This window comes from Mobula birostris, chromosome 28 (genome assembly GCF_030028105.1).
Source record: "Mobula birostris isolate sMobBir1 chromosome 28, sMobBir1.hap1, whole genome shotgun sequence".
Lineage (NCBI taxonomy): Eukaryota > Metazoa > Chordata > Chondrichthyes > Myliobatiformes > Myliobatidae > Mobula > Mobula birostris.
In genome coordinates this window covers 6,645,495-6,651,229 of record NC_092397.1, presented here as the reverse complement: position 1 = coordinate 6,651,229, position 5,735 = coordinate 6,645,495, and the positions used below count along the sequence as shown (strand labels likewise).

Sequence of the window (5,735 nt, the reverse complement as noted above, 5' to 3'; positions counted from 1 at the left end):
ATTCAATAAGATCATGGCTGATCCCATAACCCTTAATTCCCCTACTGTGCAAAAATCTATCCAGCCTAGCGTTAAATCTATTTACTGAGGCAGCCTCCACTGTTTCACTGGGCAGAGAATTCTGCAGATTCACCACTCTCTGAGAAAAACAGTTCCTCCTCATCTCTGTCCTAAATCTACTCCCCCGAATCTTGAGGCTGTGTCCCCTAGTTCTAGTCTCACCCACCAGTGGAAACAACTTTCCTGCCTCTGTCTTATCTACCCCTCTCATAATTTTATATTTCTATACGGGAAGCTAGAAGTCCCCCCCTCCCCGCCGGCGAGACAGGGTCATCCCTGTCCCAGCACGTGAAGTCAGCTCCAGCGGAACTGGGCGGAGGAGATCTACAGTGAGATCCGACGGCCAGGACGGCAGATCGGCTGCGCTCCGCGGAGAGCGAAGGGGTACGGCAGGGCACCGCGGCGGTCACGGTCATCCACTGCAACCAAGGAAGACCCCAGTCGGTGACGACTACTCGGCCCCACCGGACCCGGACCCCACTCCTGAGGTTGAGAGAGAGGAACAGATCTTCCTCTTCAAAAACTCCGCTGCACAGCTGTCCTATCGATGAACAGCCAGAGCAGAATAGTGACACGCGAGTTCATGGACCGTTCAGAAATCCGACGGCGGAGGGGAATACGCTGTTCCTAAAATGTTGAGTGTGTGTGTGGGGGGGGGGGGGGACGTTATACCTCCTCCCTGATGGTAACAATGAGAAGAGAGCATGCCCTGGATGATGAAGATCCCTAATGATGCGGAAATCGTTGCCACAGGCAGCTGTGGAGGCCAAGTCTTCACTGTATATGTCAGGCAGGGGTTGGTTGGCCAGGGAACGAAGGGATTCGGGGAGAAGGCAGGAGGTTGGGGCAGACTCGAGCTGCTCCTATATCTTATGGTCTCACGTCCTGGAATGCTGGGGCTGGCTAGGGTCCAGCGAGCATCCTCAGGAAAAGCAGCAACATGACCCAGTTAAACAATCCCAACCTTCTCCCGTCCCCCCTTCCTCCCATCGGCCAGAAAACAGCTTCTACCAACAGATCTCTGACGCCTATCGGCAGCTTCCACCCTGCCGTTCTCTGACCCAGGAACAATAAAGACAGACTCTTATCTCGCAGTCATTATGAACCCCCGCAGCTTATCGTCTGCCTGCACCGCGCTTTCTCTGCGATGGCAACACAACGGTCTGTGCTCTGCCTTCCCTCGTACTACCTCAGTGCACATCCACTCAGTGGCCACTTTGTCAGGTACGACCGCTCGTTAGTGCAAAACATCCCATCAGCCAATCACGTGGCAGCATTTCAATGCATAAAGAGCACGCCGACACGGCCAAGAGGTTCAGTTGCTGATCAGACCAAACACCAGAACGGGGGAAGAAACGTGGCCTGACCGGGGAATGACTGTTGGTGCCAGACGGGGTGGTTAGAGTATCTCGGGATCTCCTGGGATTTTCACGCACAACAGTAGAGTTTACCAAGAATGGTGTGTAAAACAAAAAAAAACATCCAGTGAGTGGCAGATCTCAGTCAGGAGGGCAAATAAAACCTCTTCTTTCCACACTGTCGCATTAGGGACGTTTAGGAGACTCTTGGGTGATAGAAAAATGGAGGTGTGTGTGGGAGGGAAGGGTTAGACTGGTCTTGGAGTGGGTTAAAAGGGTCGACACAATAGCTAGGTGTGCGTGACGATACTAACCAGAATTCTATTGACCTGTGCTTCGAATGAAATAACGCCCGGTCGTTTTCAGGGGGAGGGAAAAGTTGCAAAGACTTCCCCTCTCTGTGACGCAGTTGCATATTTATCAAACTCGAGTTAGGTTGCATCACAGCATTTGGAGCCTTCAGGAAGGTGTAGAATGGGGTTCCCAAGCCCTTCTATGCCACGGGCCCCACCAATAACCGAGGGGCCTGTGGGAACCCCCTGGGTTAGATCGTACCCACCACCCCCACACACACAGAAGTCCTGCCTTCTGCACCCAGACTGTAGCTCCAAATGCTCTGTGCAATGAGATTTCTAAACCAGACACTGGCGGTCCGTGCAATTCCCCCTCCCCATCAACACCACACCACGCGGTCGAGGAGGCGGGTTAGGGTGAGTGTGGAAAGAAGGGTGTAGTGAGGCAAGGCGGGAGGGGGAGCATAGGGTAAGGGGGAGAGGGGGAGGGGTGGGGTGAAAGGGGAGGGCTGGATAGGAGAGGGAGTGACGTTGGAAAGGTTGAGGGGGACAAGGGAGGGGGAACAAGGGCAGAGGGGCTTGGGGGAAATGGGAGTTGGGGAAGGGGGAGTGGGAGGGGAGGGGGAAGGGAGAGTGGGGGAAGAGGAATGGGAAGGAAGGGGAAGTAGGGGGATGGGAGGAAAGTGGAAGTAGGGGGATGGGAGGGAAGGGGGAGTGGAGGATGGGAGACAAGGGGAAGTAGGGGGATGGGATGAAAGGGGAAGTAGGGGGATGGGATGAAAAGGGAAGTAGGGATGGGAGGAAAGGGGGAGTGGAGGATGGGAGGGAAGGGGAAGTAGGGGGATGGGAGGAAAGGGGAAGTGGGGATAGGAGGGAAGGGGAAGTAGGGGGATGGGAAGAAAGGGGGAGTGGGGGATGGGAGGAAAGGGGAAGTAGGGGGATGGGAGGAAAGGGGAAGTAGGGGGATGGGAGGAAAGGGGAAGTGGGGGATGGGAGGAAAGGGGAAGTAGAGGGATGGGGGGGAAGGGGAAGTGGGGGGATGGGAGAAAAGGGGAAGTGGGGGGATGGGAGGAAAGGGGGAAGTGGAGGAAGTAGGGGGATGGGAAGAAAGGGGGAGTGGGGGATGGGAAGAAAGGGGGTGTGGGGGATGGGAAGAAAGGGAAAGTGGGGGATGGGAGGAAAGGGGAAGTAGGGGGTGGGAGGAAAGGGGAAGTAGGGGGATGGGAGGAAAGGGGAAGTAGGGGGATGGGAGGAAAGGGGAATTAGGGTGATGGGAGGGAAGGGGAAGTAGAGGGATGAGAGGGAAGGGGAAGCGGGGATGGAAGGGAAGGGGAAGTGGGGAAATGGGAGGAAAGGGGAAGTGGGGGAAGTAGGGGGATGGGAAGGAAGGGGAAGTAGGGGATAGGAGGAAAGGGGAAGTAGGGGGCTGGGAGGAAATGGAGACTGGGGAGTGGGAGAGTGGGGGGAACTGGGGTGCGGGGGAGAAAGCGGAGGTAGAGCTGTGACTGACTTACACGGTCTCGTCGTTCTGGAAGAGCAGCTGTCCGCTGAGGCCGACGAAGTCCTCGCCCGCCTTGGCCGTGCCCTCGGCCGTCCGGTAGGGCAGCAGCACGGCGCCGCGGGAGCCGGACGTGCGCAGCACCCGCACCGACACGGCGCCCACGCTCTCGCTCACCCGCCTGTGGCCCCGCTCGAAGGCGAACATGCCGGCGTGGTCGTCGTCCAGGATGGTGACGGTGGCCAGGCTCTGCGGGCCCAGCGCCACCCGCCCGGCCCCGGCCCCGCCGCAGCCGCCGCCCTCCGCCCGCGGGTTGCTCAGCCGCACCTGGAAGAACTCGTCCGGCTCGTAGACGTCGTCGTCAACGATGCGCACCGGCAGCAGCCGCCGGGCCTCGCCCGGCCCGAAGCGCAGCGTGCCCTCGGCGTGCTCGTAGTCGGAGCCGGCGGTGGCCGTGCCCTCCTCGGTGCGGTAGTCCACGGCCACCGGGTAGCCGGCCCCGCCGCCGCCCTCCGCCTCCACCACCACCGTCAGTTGCAGCCAGCCGCAGTCCTCCAAGCACCGGTACTCCGCCGGATCGAAGTAGACCAGGACGCCGGGCTGCCGGGGCCGCTCGGGGCCGGGGCCGGGGACGCCGGCGGGGAGGCTGAGGAGGCGGCGGGTGCGCTCGGCGGCGTGCCGCTTCAGGACGTCGCCCTCGCCGGTGAGGCGGCGGGTGGCGTGGACGCGGTAGAAGGCTCGGCTCTTGCGCTGCCACAGCAGGGCCCGGTAGCTGGCCATCTCCATCAGCCGCGGGCTCCCCGTGTCCGGGTGCCGCTGCTTCAGCTCCCGCAGCAGGCGGGCCATCGTCCGCTTGGCCGCCGCCGCCTCCGGCTCCTGCTCCGGGCTGCCGGCCCCCTCCACGATCACCGCCCCGCCGGCCTTGTCGGCCCGGTAGCGCTTGCGGGCGAAGCGGCGGAGGAGCAGGCGGCGGTCGGCGGCCCAGGCCAGCAGCACGCAGGTCGGGAAGAAGGCGAAGGTGAGCAGCGCCTCCCACACCTCCACCACGCCGGGCGACAACACGGCCAGCACCAGGTAGAGCCAGACGTAGGCGAAGACGCTCCAGAAGGCGGTGGTGAAGAAGACGGGCAGGTGGCGGATGCGCCGGTGCTGGCCCGCCGGCACGGCGGACACGCAGATGGCCACGATCACCAGCATGTTGAAGGCGGCGCTGCCCACGATGGTGGCGGGGCCCAGCTCGCCCGCCTCGAAGCCGTGGCCGCACACCTCGATCACGCTGAGCAGGATCTCGGGCGCCGACGAGCCCAGCGCCATCAGCGTCAGGTTGGACACGGTCTCGTTCCACACCCGCACCCGGGTGGTGAAGACCTCGCCGTCGGCCCGCCGCACCCTCACCTCCCGCTCCTGCGACGTGATCACCTCGATGGAGGCCATGAAGCGGTCGGCGGCGATCGACATGCCCAGGAAGAGGTAGGCCATGGCCGCGAAGTAGACCGCGGCCCTCGCCGCCTTGTCGCCCGGCGACGGGTCCAGCGGCCGCCACGGCGGCAGCAGGATGCCCGGTTGGCAGTTGTAGAGCCCGCGGCAGGTGTCGTTGGAGTCGGGCGGCTCAGTGGGCGCTGCCCCGGCGCTCACGCCCGCCAGCAGCAGCAGGCCCAGGCCCAGGCTGGCAGCCGCCGCCATCCGCGGCTCTCCGCGCCTTCTCTTCATCCCCCGGCTCCCCTCGATCCTGCAAAGACGGGGAGAGACATGGCCATCAGTTTTAGGATTGGCGAGAGAAGGAAATTCATTAGTCCCTGTGGCTAATGCGCGATGGGACAGTGTGGGGGGAGTTTCACTCTGTGTTTGACCTCGGGAGTGTGTGATGGGACGGTGTGGAGGGAGCTTCACTCTGTGTCCGACCCCAGGAGTGGGTGATGGGACGGTGCGGGAGGGAGCTTCACTCTGTGTCAGACCCCGGGAGCGTGTGATGGGACGGTGCGGAGGGAGATTCACTCTGTGTCCGAACCCGGGAGCGTGTGATGGGACGGTGCGGAGGGAGATTCACTCTGTGTCTGACCCCGGCAATGTGATGGGACAGTGTGGAGGGAGATTCACTCTGTGTCCGACCCCGGGAGCGTGTGATGGGACGGTGCGGGAGAGAGCTTCACTCTGTGTCTGACCCCGGGAGCGTGTGATGGGACGGTGCGGAGGAATCTTCACTCTGTGTCTGACCCCGGGAGTGTGTGATGGGACGGTGCGGAGGGAGTTTCGCTCTGTGTCTGACCCCAGGAGTATGTGATGGGACGGTGTGGGGGGAATTTCACTCTGTGTCTGACCCCGGGAGTCTGTGATGGGACGGTGTGGAGGGAGCTTCACTCTGTGTCTGACCCCGGTAGTGTGTGATGGGACGGTGCGGAGGGAGATTCACTCTGTGTCTGACCCTGGCAATGTGATGGGACGGTGCGGAGGGAGATTCACTCTGTGTCTGACCCCGGGAGTGGGTGATGGGAGGGTGTGGAGGGAGATTCACTCTGTGTCTGACCC

At 61.9% G+C, this 5,735-nt stretch overlaps 1 pseudogene; it reads right to left on the bottom strand.

The window, feature by feature from the left end:
• Positions 1-3,221: 3,221 nt before the first annotated feature.
• LOC140188870 (sodium/calcium exchanger 2 pseudogene) lies at positions 3,222-4,892 on the bottom strand (annotated as a pseudogene).
• Positions 4,893-5,735: the final 843 nt, after the last annotated feature.